At 38.6% G+C, this 20,558-nt stretch overlaps 1 protein-coding gene across 2 annotated transcripts in view; it reads left to right on the top strand.

Annotated features, from left to right (window-relative positions):
• ARMH1 (armadillo like helical domain containing 1) overlaps nt 1–20,558 on the top strand; it is an 859,505-nt gene that overhangs the window by 179 nt on the left and 838,768 nt on the right. The window lies entirely within an intron of this gene.

Raw genomic sequence — 20,558 nt, 5'->3', positions numbered from 1 at the left:
ACTTGATTAAGCATGATTAAAAGATGGCAATCAGTGACTGCTTTTCTACTTTCGGGTAAAATTACATTTTGATCTGTGTAAAGTGTAAGGTTTAAATGCCTCACTTTCAGACACAATTTGACAACACCGTGACATACTTCTCAACTGTCCAAATTCTCGCAGAATGTCCAGATTTTTTGGTTTTCTAGTATACTACTGATGATTGAAGCCACTAAATAATGGAATATATTTGAATTTCAGACTTCATATCTTTCGAAAAATACATGCTAACAGAAATTGTGGAACTTTAGCAACGTTTTAAGTTTATAAGATAATATTTTAAAATATTCTCCTAGTTTTGGGGGAGCGTTGTCCCCCGTCATGTTATGTTTTGTCAAGATTTCTTGCCCTAAGAGGTGAAGAGTTATGCGTGGTCATTGAGGATATGGACCAATGCCAATGTGGCATAAAAGGGCGAAAGTGAAATATGTTGCGTAGGTATTTCCATAATGATTTATTTGTGACAGAAACGTTTGCGGGTTTCAGCTGCATTGTTTTGAGCAAAAATATTATCGGAATAGATTTAAGAAGGAACTAGCTGACTCCAGGGCCGGTGTAAGCATTTTGGGGGCCCCCAGCAAATGTCAAGTTCTTCCAGAATAAGTATCATCCTAACAATGCCATCCATCCTAAGCAACCCTTTATTTCATGCTGCAAACTTTTAGGAGTAGTATCCACAGACAGACGTGCAGCTACAAGCTTTTACATTACAACAGGCCTATGTATCACACTATCACTATGTTGAGCTGTCTAACAAAGGAGCAGTTAGAGTTACAAGCACTTAGTTGCAACAGTGATACATTGCAACAAGTCTATGTACAGGTCTGGACTTAAAGTGAAATGATGACTGGACCTACATTTCAACACACACACCCTCCAGCCCTCACCTCTGAGTCCTTCTCCTTATACCATCCATTTTTCTTCCTTTTCTCACATTTTGCCTCTATATGTTCTGAAATGCATTTTACACAACCTTTTCATCCAATAATAGCTTGAACAGAAATTATGATTAAGGAAAGAAATTCACTGTTGTGGTTCAGCTTTAGTTTCCTTGCATCCTTCAACACACCTTTCCTGAACAAGACAGCCCAGTAATAACCATTTAGGAAATAACTCAAATCAGGGCCCAAGAAGCCACAGGTTTACAGATGGTCTGGGATGCATTTTAGAGCATTTTCCCAATATTTTACTCTAATGGTTGCCTAACTAAAAATTATGAAGAAAAAAAGAATTTCAGTCTTATTTTTTTCTTTCAAGGCATAATTTGTGCCCAAGGCTTAATTTTCAAAGCTGACAAAATTGTAGCTTAGAGTAAACTAACAACCCAGTAGTTGTGAGAATATTTAAGTCTTATCTGGAAATACTGCCTACCTCCCTAACCCTCTAAAAAAGACAAGTCACTGCCTATGCATCCCTCTGGTGTTAGACTGGGATGAAAGCAGAGATTTAAATTGCCTTTGTCATATATTTCAAGTGACTGATGATATACATATATATAGCATGTTCTTCACCCCAGATTGTGAGAATGATTTCAGTAATATTCAAATGTATTACTCCTAGACAGTACACCTCTGCTATAGTAACCTTGTTTGTACACCTCTGAGGTCTGTGAGAAACACTGCCCTCAGCTCAAACACAAGCTATAATGACTTCATGTGCACACCTCTTAAGGTTTGACTGTGATGAAAATTAAAGATGTAATATTCACACAATCTCTAGCCCTCATAACCCACACACATTTGAGCAGGGCTGGTTTTAGAATGGGTATGGTTGTAAACACAGGCTATTATTAGCTTTATCCTAATCTCAGCACCATTCAGGTTAAACAGCGTATTCAGAAAATTGATACATTTTTCTCCAACAAGCAACAGCTTTGGTGGGGGCCCCAACAGAGTCAAGGATGATAAAGGGAGTCCCCATTATCCATTTAGACAGTCTGGTGAGTGGGAGCAACCAGACTCCAAGAATATCTAAGTGTCTGAATGTTCTGTGATATATGTTATGTCTTACCTTCGAAATATAATGACTTGTTAGGTACATTTTTTACTGATACACAAGAATAATGTCTGTGTCCTGGCATTATTGGGTGCATGCACAGATAAAAATCAGTGATGTTTTTACACACACACACACACACACACACCTAGTTATGTACTTATTTCAGCAAGTAAGATTTATTTCATGAGGAGTATTCCATACTTGTCACTGTCCTAATTTTCTCAGACCTTCGCTGATTTTGTTCATAATTGTCCTTGATCCTAAAAGGTCTGATTTGCTGGTAAATCATTCAGGATTACAGTCAATCAATCCAGACATCTGAGTTTTATACTTATTGTCCAAAAATAGATGTTGATGCAAAATATGTTATTCTAGTAACTTTTTAAGTGAATTAGAGAAATATTTAAACATATGTATGATTCTGAGCATTTATTCTATTATTTTTGGGATTGTACTGAATTCTTAAGCAAAGAAATTGAGTTATAGTATCTGGTGTTCTGGTATTAGTTATAAAACTACCTGAAAGAGAAACTATCCCTGATGATCGGAAGCATTAGCTCTTCTGAAAATCCAAAGTTTGTGAGGTAGAAGTCACTCTGGGCTGCTGATCCCTTTAGTGCTTATATTGTTCATGTTCATTATCATCTTCATCCTAACAGGGTCATATCACAGCCCTGTTCATGTTAAAGAGCATAATTAGGAAATTAATGCATTTTTCATTCCTCATTTTGACAAAGATGATTAAGGGGGGCCCCTGCAGCCATGGTTTTGCAGGACTAAAAGCTGGCTATGTAGTTAGTTTTAGTGGAGAAAATGTCCAAAAGCAGGGTTTAACTAAGTCAGGAGCACTATGTCAGTAGTAAAATATTTAATGGCATTCTGATGCCTGTTACTTGACAAAACAACCAGAAATATCTTTGAATTTTAAAGGAGATATAAATAAGAGTTATTACCCTCATAGTTTATTAAGTATGCAAGACTGCTGCACTAGCTTTTGTTGGTTTTACAGATGTGACAAAATATCAGGATAAGATAACTATGGCTGACTCCTTAATTATTGGGTTTATATGTATCAATTTATTAATATAGTCAATGAGTACGTGCCTTACAGGGTAGAGACCGCAACTCTTCTTCTTAGGAGTGAGCAAGAAATTCCATTTTTGTATTCATGACCTCAAAGAGCCCCCCGCCTCCAGACCCCTTTCACATTTAAAAGTTAAAAAAATATATTCATCTCTCCAAATGACCCATCCCACTCAATAAAAATATACAATAGTGCCACATACTATTCAATTGTCTAGATGTTTACAGAATATCCAGATTTTTACCTCATATTTTGGTCTGATAAAATTTATGATTTTCTATCAAATTATTAAGGACTGAAATCATTAAATAATGACATACATTTGTGTTTCAAACTTCATAGCCTTCAGAAATAGAATGCTAACAACACAAACCATGTTATTCCAAAAAACTTTGTAAGTTTATAAGGGCAGTATTTAAAGTATGTCCCTATGTTGGGCCCTTTGCCTCATCCCACTCCCATTACTTTAGGCTTTGTCCAGATTTCTTGTGCTGAGGTTCATAGTTGTGGTTTCAGCTTATGCCTTGTAGGGGAAAAAATAAATGAACATTCCTATATATAAGCAGGCTCTGTACGCATCAAATCCATAGACCAACATTATACCATTCAAAGTCTGATTATTAAGTTTTTGTTTTGCAGCATTAGGAATTTGAAAAGAACACTTTAATATATATATATATATATATATATATATATATATATATGTGTGTGTATATACACACACACACACACATATATATGTGTGTGTGTGTTTGTATATGTTTATCTATATATATATATATATATATATATATATATATACATATACACACACACACACACACACATATATATATATATGTATATATATATATATATATATATATATATATATATATATATATATATATGTATATATATATATATATGAATAATTTTCTTAAGAAGGGCATAATTAATTCATGTGCTGACCTTCAAAAGTTGTATCATAACAGAACAGGGTGCCAGAAATTGATGAAGGCTGTAGGGGCGGAAGGCAAAAGGGGTACTTAGTGGTCTAAAAGAGCAGTGTTTTAGTTGTCTATTACCATAACAGAAGCATAGCACTGACATAAGATGTATGTAGTGGAAATATGCGTTACATTTGGAATGACTCCACAGAAATGTCATTGAAAGGTACAAATGAAACTAATGTTGCACCTGCATGGTACGTAATCAAGGAGCCATGTATTCAAAAGTTATAGGAATAAAATGCATTAGTGCTGTAACATATTTACCCCTGCAGACAGGGAGCAATGACCACAGAAGAGTGGTGGGCAGCTGTTAAATGTCATTTACACTGTTGAACACCTCAGTTGGGCTTAGTCCATATGAAGTGTTAAACAGATTCCCACTTCTCTTTCGTGGTGACTGCTAACTGCTGTTAGTGCTCTAGTGTGTGACTAGAGCTTAACAGTAGTAAGATGTACTTAATAAAAGCTTAAGTACCTTTACAATGTCAGGATGAGGCTTAACAAGCATTCCTTTTCCCCAAATTCAGAGCATAATCATAGTGATCCATACACTGTAAGTCAACATCTTTCAAAAATAAGACATAAAATGTTTTACAGAACATCTAGCTCCTGGCAGTGTAAACAACTCATGTTGCAGAAATGGAGTTTGAAAAAAAGCTCTAAAATACAGGCTTACCTGTTCTACAAGTGGCCCTGCTCAGAGGGGTGTGCACAGAAGGTTGTTATAGTTTGTGTTTGTGGGTGTTAGGTTTGGAAATAGTAAGATTATTATTTCTTAAATTCTCCTCACAGTCAAACCTCAGAGGTAAACACAGAAGATCACTGTAACTTCGACACTGAGGTAAGTGTGGTCATTATTTCTTGAATTTTCCTCACAATTAAACCTCACAGGTATGGACACAACATCACTATAGTTTGTGTAGGGAGAGTGTACTGTCTAGGAGCAACAGGCTGGAATACATAGCTGTGATATTTTTTTCTCTTTTTTTCAAGATCACATATCAGAAGAATATACAAGTGGCTAACTTTGGGAGGTAGGGGTAAATTGGCATATTGTGAATATACATCTTTGATCAACAAGTTACAGTATTTACAGTATGGTACAATATTTTGATTGTCAGAGGGATACCCAGATGGTAGCCTTCTTTTAGTGGAGGCATACCTCTCCACTCTCCAGATTTTGAAGAATGTTCAGATTTTTGCTTCATATTTTTGGTCTGCTCCTCATAAAATTTATTGTTTTCTGGCAAATTGCTGAGAACTGAAATCACTAAATAATGACATACATTTGAGTTTCAGACTTCATATCCTCCAGAAAATGCATGCTAATGCAAAATCTGTTATTTTAGCAACTTTTTAAGTTTTTAAGGGCAACATTTAAAATCTGCCCCTATTTTTGGGCTTTTGTACTCTTGTTATTATAAGCTTTGTCCATACTTCTTATGTTAAGAAGTTGAGAGGTATGGGTTGGGGTGAAGAGGCAACCTGTATGATGTGTGACAGCAGCAACTTTAAATACATGACTGAGGTCATTTTCTATTCACTTTCATCACAATCTAACATCAGAGGGATACACAGAAGGTAGATATCTTTTTTTTAAATTTTGACAGCGATACACACTATTCTAAGACATGGCTCATGCATTTTTGCATCCATTTATCTTCTCACTTATTAGAAACTACTTTTTTGTTAATGTTGATCATTAAGCCTTGGACACAGCTTATGTCTTCCTTCAAAGAAAAAATAAGATGGAATCTCTTTAGTTAGTCATAGGTTCATAGGTTCATAGGTTCATACTAGGCTATCTGCCCTAGGGCATTTATAAGCCTAGCCAGAATGTGTTTGGTTTTCGCCACCCATTTTAAATTTATTTTGCTATGCCTTTTTCGAGGTTAGTATACTGTGCCTCTGTCTAACAGTGACACAGAAGTGATACCCGGGGTAAACCTACGATCTCCCATCCACTCATCAAGATTCCTCTTGAATAGAGTCAATGAGGGACTCTGCCTAACCTGGACTGGGATTTTATTCCAGAGTGAAGGGAGCCTCTGGGTTATGAATCTGTCCCTCCAGCATGTCCTATTTATTTCAGTGCTGAGGTTCAAGTCTCTCGAGCGTAGCTCGATGGGATTTGGATTTTCTGAGGTGCAGCATGCCCATTAATTCCGGGTTGGACATGGCTTTATACGTCAGGCACAGATCGCCTCTGAACAGGCGGTATACCACTGAGTAGAGCTGGAGTTTCTTTAACCGGGCAGCATATGGCATCTGTTTGAGCCCTTTGATCCTCTTGGTGAGGTACTTTTGGGGTCTTTCCAGTTGCTGCAGGTGTCTGGTAAGGTACATCCCAAAAGGGGCATTGTACTCAATTATGGGCCTGATGAGGGATGAGTAAAGGGGCACGATGACCTCCTCTGATGTAGATGTGAATCCCTTCATGATTAGGTGGGCTATATAAAATGTTTTTCTAACCACTTTGGCCATGTGGTTGTCAAATGAGAGATTGCTACCAACTTGGGTCCCCAGGTCTCTAATTACTTCTTCTGTACTTAATGAATTACCACCTATGTGGTAATTTGTGGGCACTTTGTTTTTGCCAAAGGGGATGACTATACCCTTTTTGACATTCAGCTTGAGGCCATGGCTCTGGCACCAGTTGTCTGTTTCTATGAGGCCCTTTTGGAGGATGCTTGTGTCGGCTGGAGAGTCGATTATGGCGCCCAGTTTGCAGTCATCTGTGAACTTGGTCAGCCACAGTCCTTCCGTGTTGGCCTGTACCTCCGAGAAATATATACCGAACAAGAGAGGTCCCAGAACTGAGCCTTGTGGGACACCACTTGTAACTGGTTTGGAGGCTGACATGGCTCCAGCAATTCTAACCATGTGGGTTCTGTCCTTGAGCCAGTTTGCAATCCATCTAGTGACATAAGGGTTTATATTTAAGCTGGTGAGCTTATCTATAATGCCCGAGTGGGGTATTGTATCAAGGCTTTGCGAGGTTCAGGTAGGCTGTGTGGACCACCTTCCCCTCATCAATGGCCTTGGTGACTGTTTCAAAGAAATCAACCAGGTTTAAGAGGCAGGATCTGCCCTTAACAAAGCAGAACTGGGTAGGATCCAGTGTCTGTAGGTCCCCAATATCTTTATTTATGAGGTCCATGATGATCCTTTCCATAGCTTTGCAGACCAAGCTAGTCAGGCTTATGGGGCGATAGTTTCCAGGATCCGTTGAGGCACCACCTTTATGGAGAGGGACCACTGTTGCTGTACGCCACTCTTTGGGCACATATCCTGTAGTAAGGCTGAGATTGAACAGTAGTTTTATGTTTGGGTTTAGCTCTTCTTGGAGTTCATGTAGGACGCAGTCTGGGACACCGTCTGGTCCCAGGTTCCTAACATAACTAAAGAAAGCCTTGTCTCATCTTTGTCCAGGCCATAATTGTAACAAAAGGGTGGGAAAAATCTGTAAATGTACGTCACAGTATCTAGAATACTGTGGCTTCTGAGACCCATGCAGCATCCAGACTCTTAGCTTAATTCTCTTATTTCTTCCACAGTTATTTCACCACAGTCTTGGCCAGTTAGTGAGTGGTGAAAGGATGCAGGAAGACAATGAAGAGTAAGAATGAATGCATTTTTTTCTTTAGCCACAGTTTTTGTTCTGGCCAGCTTTGTCTCAAAAGATTTGAAAAAAAAAGCTCAAAAATACAACTCAGAGTATCTAGAACCCAATGGTTTGGGAGGGGGGTGAGACCTCTGGCTTAATTTGATTGTTTCCTCCTCATTTATTATGGTGCAGTTGTGGACAGTTAGGATATATTGAAACAATGCAGGAAAAGTCTGAAGAGTACAACAAAGTATGAGAAAGCAAGACCAAAAGTAATCTAAATGGTGTGACAAGGCCAGGTTGAGGGGAAAGCTGGAGGCACACTAAGGGAACACTAGACAGCAGGATGCCCATGACATCCTTTTCCAAGGGTTACATTTCACCAAAGGCCGGAGTCAAAATATTCAGTACTGCCAGGAACTGCCCAATGTAAGTATATCACACAACTTATCAACAATTTTTTACTCTCCATAGAACATTTTATAACACTGTAGCACCTGGAGAAGAAAAAAACATAATGCAACATGCTTGGTTTTGCAGGATTTCTGGTATACAACAATAATTTCTGCATCTTTATTTACTACTGCATATCATATACCTGGTTGCACAGTAGTGTCAAACTTGCCTTTGCAGACACTCCTCAAACTGCTTAACATAGGTTTAGCTACTGATTTTGTGCCAGATGAGTGGTGCTCAGCAGTAGTGATGCCCCCTTCATTTTAATGGCCTTACATCTGACCTGGGTAATTAAAGACCCGTCAGCCTTAGAAGCCTCATTTGCAAAGCGATAGGGTGTATCATAACTAACTTCATAAAATGTGATATCAAGTCTCTTGTCTGACTTGACCTCCAACTGTTTGGCTTTCTGAAGGGTAGATACTGTGTAGTTAACCTGGTAAATTTTGTCAAAAAAGTTGTAAAGGCTGTAGAAATGGTGGCCATGTAATGCACATGGTGTCTCTTGACTTGGTGATGGTCTTCAACAACATTCTTCATGCTGTTATCATACGAAATCTAATTGCTTTAAAGATCAACCCATATGTGGCAAGGCAATCAGCCAACTGGCTGAAAGACAGAGCTCACAAAGTGCGAGTTCCTTATGCCTTCTCAGTAAGTTTGAAAGTGACCAGTGGTGTCACTCAGGGCTCACTGCTGGGACCATTTCTATTTGGTATTTACTTCTCAGATCTCCAAGTGGGGAGCCAAGATCTCTGTCTTAATAAAAATTGCAGTTGACTGCAAATTGTAGTTTGTTATTAAGTCACCCTATGATACCCAAACTCTCCTGAATAAACTCTCCCTAATAAACCCTTGGTGTATTAAAAATTTGCTCAAACTAAATTCTAAAAAGTGTAGTGTCACGTTTGGTAGACAACCTGTTCCCTCATCATACTGTATAGCCAATACATCACCACAAAATGAAAATTTTGTCAGGGACCTAAAAACTTGTGTCGGTAGCTCCCTCTCTTTTGACCATCACGTGACCGCATTTGTTAAGAAAACCTTTTATTTAGCCCATCTAATTGTCCAAGGGAGTGTCATCATAGTCTAAGGAAATAATCACTCCCTTACACTCAGCATTGATCAGGTCATTTTTTAAGTACAATATCTCCCCTTTGGGATGTATCTCACTAAATATATCAAACAATTAGAAAGACCCTAAAGTCTCCTAAGCAGTAAAAATCACAGGCCTAAAATCCCTGAGCTACCAAGACAGGCTGGACATTCTCACGCTTTATTCTTTAACTTAGAGACTTTTAAGGTTAGATCTTTCTTGCTTACTGCATCATTAGAGACCCAGTTGTCCTGGACCTCCTTTTTCTCCTCATGTCTAATAATTTCATCAGTATTAGAACCAGTGACCTAAATCTTCACCAGCATATAAATACAATACAGTGGAGAGGAGGCATGCTTATAAAACAGGGCCTCCCATACCGTTGGAATAAACTTCCCTACATATTAAGCAGTGCAATTCACTTTCTTACTTTAAACATACACTAGTGAATGAATCGGTATTCACAAATTTACTCTGTGTTTTACTGGTACAACCTTCCTGGATAAAGGAGCTGCTGCCTGAGGGAGGGTACTGGCAAGGCATGAATGGTCATAAGATTTGTTGGTCTTGGAATATCTGTAAATCTATGAATCTAAACTGTTTTTATGGCTTACTCTCACACCTTGACAGGAAATCTCTGCCTACATCCACAATGATCCTGAATAGCATAAAGTGGGTGTAACAGAATAAATGAATGAATGAACGCATGAATGAATGAATGAATAATTAAATACACAAAATGATTACTGCATTATAAGTCAGTCTATTTCCAGTGAAATGTACATCTGTGAAAAATTCTGGCTAAAACAGGTTTTAGTATTCATTGGGTGAAAGGCAGTAAATATGCAGGTCTGCACTAATTTATGGAAATTAAGCTTTACTTGTAGAACATACCTCTTGACTGTACTATACAAAGTATGCACATGAATGTAATGTCTTCTTCTTCTTTCAGCTTTTCCCGGTTAGGGGTCGCCACAGCGGATCACCTGTCCGCTCATGACTGGCAGTGGAGTTTTACTGTGTCGAGTTGCCAGCACCGCACCGACCTTTCACAGAAGGCGCACACACACACACACACACACACACACACACACACACACACACACACACACACACACACACACACACCTAGGACCAATTTAGAGTGTTCAATCCACCTACAGCATGTCTTTGGGATGAAACCGGAGCACCCGGAGGAAACCCACACGACCACAGGGAGGACATGCAGACTCCGCACAGAAGGCACCCCAGCCAAGGATCGAACTGGAGAACCTCTTGCTGTGAGGCGCAACGCTAACCGCTGCACCACTATGGCTGCCCACATGAATGTAATGTCTTAATGTACTTTTATAAAGTGTTGTAGTTATTGCTGTCAATCCTGGGTTGTGTCTAAAAAGGGTCAGTAGATCAGCCCACTTACCTTGTAAACAAACAGCAATAAATAAATAAATAAACTCTACAGAATTTTTTTAGCTCATCTGTGATTTTGCTTCATATTTTTTCCCCTGTCCTTAAAATATTTGATTTTCTAGTAAATCACTCAGGATCATACCTCTCAGCTCTCAGAATTTTGCAAAATTCCAGGTTATTGACTCATATTTTTAGTCTGTTCCTCTCAAAATCTGTGGTTTTCTGGTAAATCATTGAAGATTGAGGTCACTAAATGTTAGAGAAAAATACTTTAAAAAGACCAAAAGCATAAGGTTCAGTTCAGGTATCTTTATTCTTGCACAAGGAGACAAAAAATGCAGTTGCAGAGTTTGTTTGACTAAATCAGGAAGTGTCACAGTTATTATACCTTTCTTTCAAGACATTGCCCACTACGACTGACGTAGCAGATCACCAGTTCATAATTCTGTTATTTTACAGATATTTATCACGTTTCTAGCTGACTCTTCAAAGTTTAAAAAAGATTTTTCAGTAAACAGGATGGCCTTGATGACCACTGGTCAATTATAACTTTCTTGCTATGTGATGTTACAAGTCTAGGTACTATGGCTAATTCAAGCACAATGCAAGTACAGATTTCTGAAGCAGTTTATTGTTCTTTATATCTAACTATCTTGCAGCTTGTGCACTTTTTCATCAACTCGAACAGAGCTTATTGTCTATAATGAATGGATCTACAGAAATTATTATTATTCTCCTTTTAATTTCCTGACCTAGCAGAAAATCACCTGCTTTCCAGTACATTTCCAAGGCATAAACATGTATTTTGCTGTGCTAGCAAACTAGGTCAGAGTGCATCTTGCAGTGTCAGAAAGCACAATTTCAGAAAAGCACATTTTCAGTCTGAAATAAAACTAATGCTGCATATAGAATAAAAACGTGTTAATATTCCCTTATTAGAATAAGCATTGCACACATATGTTAATACATATTTTTCTAACATTTCCCCCCTGTTAATACTTTTTATTCTATTTCAAAAGCATAAACAGTTTGTTTCTTCTCTTAACCTCTTCCTTTGAGGATTTGCAGCTAAGAGAGTCATTCAGTTTAAACTTATGAAAGTGTTTCCTTTTTCAACAGTTCTTCAATTTCAGTACTTTGATACAAAGTCTCAGAAACTGACATGTCTATAAAATCTTTGATTAATTTTTTTCATGCAGGGAATTCCACAGCAAATGCATGCTCCTAACAATAGTAATCCCACACAAATGGCAATCAGGATGTTCATTAGGATGGAACCCCAGCCCCCAAACAAATTCTGGAAAAAGTCCGTCAGTGGGTTTGGGCCTGGCCTGGTCATGTCTGACACTTGTTGGATCACTTCCAAATGCGAAGCACCACAGTTCTCATTGCATTCAGTTCATCAGTCATTAATTCAAGAGCAGAAAAAGTTGCATTGCTCATGACCTCGAGAAGTTTGGATAGCTTTCTCAGTTCCCAAATTGATTTAACTGCACCATATGCAGGGGCTATGCCAGCCCAGGATATGATAGTGTCACTCAAGTCCATGTGTGCTAGTTTACTTTTGTCTTTCATGGAGTTATGGTTCCTTCAAGCCTGCTACGATCTTTCCCACTGGATTCTCAGGTTTCTTGATTGGATTTTTAGGTTTCTTTGCGATATCTTTGACGTTTTGAATTCTCCCATGAGGCAAAGCTGTAGTGTGTCGTATGGCCGGGACCAGGTAACCCAAAAAAACAACTGCCGGACCAATTCTCAGGCAACCATTTGTATGCCTTTTTCCCACATATGAAATAACAGTTTTCTTCCTTAGTATTGATATACACCTTCCCTGCATGAAACATTTTCTTATCTATAATAGACAATTGCTTTAAAAGAATAGGATTATGTTGTATATCACTGACAGTTTTATGCAAGGACTCAAAGTATGAGTCATAATCTGCATCACAAATTGTTTCTGTATTTTTAGCATTTTTAGGTTTAATATAACATTTGTAAGAAACAGTCACATTACATCTACTCCAACCTACTTGAATAGTGTCATTCTTAAAAAGGCATACAATTCCTGTTTGTGTAACAGGCAAAAATAATGCAATTTTGTCTCTAGATTTTACAGGTGTAGTCTCAAAAATCAAGTTTTCCCAGGTCTCTTTAACCCCTGGGGGACAGCAGCCATCAATAATCCCCCGTATGCTGTTGGTATAGCTGTGCAAATCCAACAATTTGAAATATTAAAAGTCTCAGCATACACATATTTGATTGCTTGGTAAGTGTTAAAGTTCGGATGTCAGTCTATGAGTGTTGAATCACGTTTGTTCAGTCTAGCTGGTGTGGCTGAAGAAAAGAAAGGCCACAGCAAAAGCCACAGCAAAAAGAACATTGTCACTAATGCAGTTATTAAGATGATTATGCAACACTGCTGAATATACTGCTGAAATCGTTCAGTATTTCTATTGTCTCTAGGTCTTGTCGTCATTTTACTGCTGCTGTGTGTTAGCAAAAGTTTTATCAAGTTCAAAGTTTTTGACTAGTTTACAGTGTGTTAAATGAATCCAAGATGAACGTTCCGCAATCTTGACTGCTGTGGGCGTGCTCAGCAGTACTTGATACGGACCTTCCCACTTTGGTGTCGTCCAGTTTTTCTTTTTGATTGTCTTCACCCAGACCCAAGTGCCTGGGGCTACTGCTACTTCGGAGGGGTAAGTTTAGTCTTTATCTGAAACAGAATTAAACTGTAAAAGATGTTTGTTATTTAGCATATTCCTCATGTAATCTGCAAGTGTCCAATCTGCTTCCTGGTCTGCAGGCATGAGAGGTTTCCACTGAGGTATATAATAAGCTCTTCCGAAAATCTTTTCGAAAGGTGTCAATCCTTTTGCATTCGGAACAGTTCTCATGCTCAACAGTGCCAGGGGCAAATAGTACACCCAATTCTTTTGTGTTTCTGCTATAAGCTTCTTAAGTTTATTCTTTAAAACTCCATTGTGCCTTTCTACCAACCCTGCAGATTGAGGGTGATATGCACAGTGATGTTTTAAAGAAATCCCAAAATACTGACTTAGCTGTTGTATAGTTTGGTTAACAAAATGTGTACCATTGTCACTGTAGATCCTTTCCGGTATGCCAAATCTAGGAATACTCTCTTTAACTAGGATCTTTGTAACGGTGGCTGCATCTGGTTTACTAGTCGGAAAGGCCTCCACCCATTTGGAGAACATATCCACAATGACAAGGCAGTACTTTTTGTTTTCACATTTGTTCAATTCTATGAAATCCATACAGATGGTATGAAACGGATACGGTGGTGTAGGGAAACTCCCTTGCTTGGGCTTTAATGTCCCTTGTGCATGATGTTTATTACAAGTGTGACATGACAGGCAAAATTTTTTAGTGTAGTTTGAAAACCCATACGTAGCGAACACCCGATTCACTAACTGTACCATTCCCCCCTGTTGAGACATGGCTCTGCCCATGGCTCAATAAAGCTGCATATCTAAATAAATTAGACGGTAATATTGTTTTTCCCTCTTTGGAAATGTACAGCCCTTCCTTGAGAATTGGTCCTCGTCTTTTCCATTTTTGTTTTTCAGCCTGTGTAGTAAATGTCTGCATTGTTTTCAACATTTCTAAGTCTAAAATCTCAGAAGTTGTAATTCCTCGTTCAAAAGAAATGCTTCTGAGGCTGCTTGCTTTGCAGCTGTGTCAGCTCTTGCATTGCCTTTTGAAATCCTATCTTGTTGTTTTGTATGAGCTATGCATTTACAAATAGCTACTTTCTGAGGCAACTGAATAGAATCTAACAAATCTAAAATAAACTGTGCATGGTTAATCGGTTTGCCAGTAGATGTCACCATTCCTCGATTCTTCCACTGTTGTGCAAAAACATGTACAGTAGAAAAAGCATACTGGCTGTCTGTAAAAATGATTACGCTTTTACCCTTTGCTAAGGTACATGCCCATGTCAAGGCAATCAACTCTGCTGCTTGTACAGATAAGCTATATGGTAGAGGTTTCGCTTCTACAATCTCAGTATCAGAAACTACTGCATAACCTGTTAGGTTCTGTCCTGTAGGACTCCTTTTGCATGAGCCATCCACGTAATATGTCACCTCGGCATCATCCAAGGGAACATCCGTGAGGTCTTTTCTAGGCAGTTATGGGGTGTGCCATCCACAGGAGTTGGGAGCAAGGTAGACAGATTCAAAGTAGTACATCATTCAATTGTCATGTGAGGTTGGCTCAGCAATATAGTCATACAAGAAAGATGCCTAGCAGGGGAAATATATGCTATTTTTTCTTGCAGTAAAATGATTGTGACTGCATGAGGCACTCTCAATGTGAGAGGGTGGAATAACACCACTGAGGCTGAAGCCTGCACTGCCATTGCAGCTGCAACTACTGCTTGTACACAGTGGGGTAGAGACCGCGCTACTGGGTCCAGTTGTGATGAATAATAAGCAATGGGGCATTGTTTGTCCCCATGCTGTTGAGTCAATACTGATGTCATATAACCTTGCTTGCAATCTACAGTTTGGAAAAAACGTTTGTGATAATTTGGTAATCCTAAAACTAATGATGATGCTATTAATTGTTTCAGCTTGCAGAAAGTTAATTCTGATTCTGGTGTCCACTGTATTAAATCTTGTGCTGCCATGGGCTTCTTAAAAATTAGGTCGGTTAAAGGTGCAGATTCCAAAGCATAGTCTGGGATTCAGCTCCGACAAAAATTAGTCGTACCCAGGAAGGACATCATTTCCTTCTTGGTTGTGGGTTTTGGTGCTTGTAAGATCGCTACTTTTCTGTCCTCATCTAATGTTCTGCCATCTTTGGATATTACATATCCAAGGTATTTCACTTGTTTTCTCCAAAGCTGCAATTTATTTTTGCTTACTTTGTGTCCTTCAACTGCTAGGAATTTTAATAATGCTATAGTATCTTCCTTACAATCTTGCTGAGTAGGGGTGGCCAGCAGGATGTCATCAACATAAAGTAAAATTTGACTACCTCTCGGAGGGATAAATCTCGCTAAATTACTTGCCATCTCTTGTGAGAATATTGTTGGACTTTCACTATAACCCTGTGGTAATCACGTATATGTATACCGCTTCCCCTGAAATGTAAATGCAAACCAATACTGGCTGTCAGGGTGTATCGGTATCGAAAAGAATGCATTGCTGATATCTACCACAGAAAAGTACTTTTGTTGAGGTTTCAAATCATTCAACAAGGTATGTGGATCTGGCACCGTAGGTGCTCTTGGTATTACTGCGTCATTTACAGCTTGTAAATCCTAGACCATACGCCATTCTCCGTTTGCTTTTCTAACTGGGAATAAGGGTGTGTTACAAGGCGAATCGGGAGATTCCACCAGTATTCCCTTCTTAAGCAAAGCTGCTATGATAGGTTTAATACCTGCCTCTGCATCTTTTCTCAAGGGGTACTGTCTCTTTTGTGGTCTGAATGCTGACTTTGGCGTGATAGTAACTGGTCCTGCTGTGCGAATAAGTCCTATGTCTGATTTTCCTGTTGACCAGAGAGTTTCTGGTATGTCTAACAAAGCTTTTTCTTCCTCTTCTAATAAGAGGGCTTCTCAGCTGTCTTTGCTGGACTGCAAGTGTACAGCTGGATGTGTTTGTGTTATCCAGTTTAGTTTCTGTTTTTGTATTACCTGTTTTGACAGTTCTGATTTTGTCTGTTTTTCCCATTTTGTGACTTTTTCTCCTAGGTCTATCCATTTTAAATCTTCATCTTTAGTTAAATTAACATGTGGTATTAGATTCGATTTGTAAAATGAAAAGAACTCCTGGGGTAATGAACAGCTAACTACACTGTTCCCTTTCATGTCCCAATACAAATTACACAGTACTAATCTGTTTGCATGATTTTTAAACAATTCTTGTTCATATTCTTTGTCAGGTCTTGGTGTATTACAATAATACAGAGTACAGTGCAACAGGTGTTGTATGTCAATGCAAAGGGAAGGGAACTTACTGATAGCTACATTCATTAACTCTTCAGTTACTGCTCCAGGGCCAGTTGTAACTTAGTCCTGGCTGTACCAGTAAAATGTTTCACCTTCCGTTTGCACTGCAAAAGTATTAGTCTGTCATTGTGCTTCCATACCCTGCATGGTTGGAACTACTGCTATGCCTAATAGTTGCATAAGATCTCTGCCCAAATGGTTCACTGGGCATTTTGCAGAAACAACAATTTTGCTTTTCTGGGTTAATCCTGAAACAGGATCTGTTATTGTAATGTTATGGGAGAGAGGCTCCCAATACAGCTGTCCATTAGCTGCTTTTACTAGTATAAAGTCATGTGATTCTGAATTTTCTGGTAGTTTGGAGGGGTGTACCAGGGTTTGTGATGCCCCTGAATCACACAAAAATTTGACTTCCCTCCCTTCTACCAGGAGTGTCACTTCTGGTTTTGTGTCAGCCAAATAGAGTTCTAAACTCAATAAGGCTAGGTCTAATATTTCATTTTCTTCGGTAGCTTCCTGCACTTCCTCTATTATCACATTCTCTGCTCCTTCTATCACATTGTCATTTGTCTTTTCTCTATTATTCCTATCTAGTGATTCCTGACTTTCATATAGTCAGTCCTCACCTTCATCATTTTTGTCTTCCACTGCTGCCTTCTTATTTTTCCTGCAATCCCATGCCATGTGTCCTTTTTTCCCGCATTTGAAGTACTCACCTCTTTTCTTTCTCCCTTCAAAGTCCTCTGATCGCTGATCAGATTGTTTATTTCCTGGGCATTCTTTTTGCCCTTTGTCCGGACTGTACTAAATAAACTTCTCCATCTTCTACAGCAAATACTTGGGCTTTTTTTTCTTTTTGTTGTTAAAATGCCTTTCGGCATGTCTAGCATATTCAAGCAGTGATTGTAATCTGCTTGTACGATGGTCTACCATGTGTTTAGTAATAAAACTACTTATGGGTGCAATACTGCCTTTCAAAAATGCATTCTTTAACTGCTGCTCATATGGGGAATCTTGTGTCTGATCTTCAGGCACTTGCATTCCACAGTGATTGTTAAAACATTCCAATAATCTGGAAAAATATCTATCAACAGTTTCACTTTCTTGTTGGATGCATTGATTAATGCAAGTCCAGTCTGCCCTAGGCTTCCATTTCTCAGAAATTCGGTCTGTCAGACCTTTCACTCTGTTGTCTAATTCTGCGCTGCTATGTGGGAGGGGCTTAAGTGCAGTGTCACGGGGATTCCAGTTGCCACTGATCATGTGCCAATCTGGACCTACTATTTGTCTGACTACTTTTTCTACTTCCTCTCCGTTTAAGTGATAACTTAATCTCATGCCCTGTAAGTCTTCTAAGAACTTTCTAAAATTAAATTTTGGATGGGGGATTCCCTCTGTGGCTTTCCGGATGTCTTCCGGTGTTCACGGTCTGTATACAAATAGAGATGGGTTCTGCCCTTCTTGTCCTCCCTGAGGATTTGGTACTTCTATGAGTGGACATATCTCTTTTTCACTTATAGCCCGTGAATTTCCATTCATTTGATATAATTCAATATCCCCCTTTAAATTACGTGTTCGAGACCTAGTCTCGATAGGATCTCTAACAAACGGTAGTGGTTTTATAGGAACAACTGGATATCGTGGAGGTGGGTCAGTTTGTTCTTTTGCTTCATATTCCGGTAAGGGAACTGGTAAGGAAACCGAAACTGGAGTGGGCGAAGGGGCCGATGCTATAACCAAGTTATTGTCCTCTTTGTCTAGAAACATTGCTTTTGAATTTTTATTCTTTTGTTCTCTTCGGTTTGCTTCCTCAATCTACCTGTGTGCCTGAGGAACTCCTAGTATACGCTGTTTTTTAACCCGACCTTTAAAATCGGTTTTTAACTGTCTAATAAGTTTGATAAGCGAGGATCTTTCTAGTTTCCCATCAAATTAATATTTATTAACCCATTTAGTATAATATTCAATTTTATCGGCGCGCTGTGATTGCATATATTTTGCGTCTTCTGTTAACGGTGGGCTTTGGGGTCTTTTCGTTTTTGTGCATGTATTACCCATTTTGTTCTAACCTTTCAAATGTTACGTAACCCTTTTGTTTTTAATGTGGTACCACCAAGTGTTTACAGTGTCTTCAGACTACCTGCCTACTTATTCTGTTTCCCTGATCTATGACAAGATAGCAATATTTCTGTCCCTGAATTAAAAATTCTCACAGAACAAATACAATCAAGTCCCTGATCTAAAACAGAAAAAAGTAGATTCACCTTACCTGAGCCTCAGCGATTGGTCACTCACTGTTCAAATGGAACCCGCCTTCAGTCGTAGATCAGAAAAGTGGCTGGCCTCTTTTGCATGACAATTCAGTCGGAGGTCTTTCAATGAAGAAGATCCGATGTGGTATCTTCCCTGCGCAGTTTCATGCCACCTGGCCCATCTCCCAGGCTAAACGAGGGTTTCCGGCTCCAAAGGACCAAAAAAATGTTAGAGGAAAAATACTTCCAAAAGCATAAGGTTCAGTTTAGGTATCTTTATTCTTGCGCAAGGAGACAAAAAATGCAGTTACAGAGTTTGTCTGACTAAATCAGGAAGTGTCACAGTTATTATACCTTTCTTTCAAGACATTGCCCACTACGACTGACGTAGCAGATCACCAGTTCATAATTCTGTTATTTTACAGATATTTCTCACGTTTCTAGCTGACTCTTCAAAGTTTAAAAAAGATTTTTCAGTAAACAGGATGGCCTTGATGACCACTGGTCAATTATAACTTTCTTGCTATGTGATGTTACAAGTCTAGGTACTATGGCTAATTTAAGCACAATGCAAGTACAGATTTCTGAAGCAGTTTATTGTTCTTTATATCTAACTATCTTGCAGCTTGTGCACTTTTTCATCAACTCGAACAGAGCTTATTGTCTATAATGAATGGATCTACAGAAATTATTATTATTCTTCTTTTAATTTCCTGACCTAGCAGAAATTCACCTGCTTTCCAGTACATTTCCAAGGCATAAACATGTATTTTGCTGTGCTAGCAAACTAGGTCAGAGTGCATCTTGCAGTGTCAGAAAGCACAATTTCAGAAAAGCACATTTTCAGTCTCAAATAAAACTAATGCTGCATAAGAATAAAAACGTGTTAATCTTCCCTTATTAGAATAAGCATTGCACACATATGTTAATACATATTTTTCTAACACTAAATAATCAGACGTTTGAGTCTGAGACTTCATGTACTTCAGAAAATGCATGCTAATGCAAAACCTGTTATTGCAGCAGCTTTCTAAGTTAATAAAAACAATATTTAAAATGTGCCCCTGATTTTGGCCCTTTATTCTCCTATTAATTTTTGGCTTTGTCTAGTATTCTTAAGCAAAAGTTGAGAGGTATGCAGAGGATTACAGTCATTAACTAATGCCAGACATAAAAGTTTCATATTTTCATTGTTCAGAAAATGCATGTTGGTGCAAAACCTGTTTGTTCTGTTAAAATTTTAAATGACTATGCAATAGTTAGAAATAGTCCATGGTTTTGAGCTTCATTTCTCTGTTATTTTTGGCTTTATCCAAAATTCTTGGCAAAAGAAGTTGCCTCAGAAACATTCATATAGGTGTTTCCATGGTAACTGTGAGCTTAGGCAACCAGAAAAAGACAATTTATTACTCAACTCTTCTTTTTCCATCTGCCCAAACTTGCAGTTATATCAGAAATGGCAATGTGAATGATTCTGTGTAATCACTACTCTGGTAGCAATCTGAAGGCATTGGACAGCTGCTGAAAGTGTGTGTGGGGGGTGATCACCCAACCCTTGCCCTACGATTCCTGCACCCATGTAATAGGGGGTCAGAAAGAGGAGTACTTTGTTATTTTTTCAGAACTGAGTGTTTTCAA

The sequence above is a fragment of the Protopterus annectens genome, chromosome 10.part0 (assembly GCF_019279795.1).
Source record: "Protopterus annectens isolate FY-2018-M chromosome 10.part0, PAN1.0, whole genome shotgun sequence".
NCBI lineage: Eukaryota > Metazoa > Chordata > Ceratodontiformes > Protopteridae > Protopterus > Protopterus annectens.
This window is presented reverse-complemented; position numbering and strand designations above follow the sequence as displayed.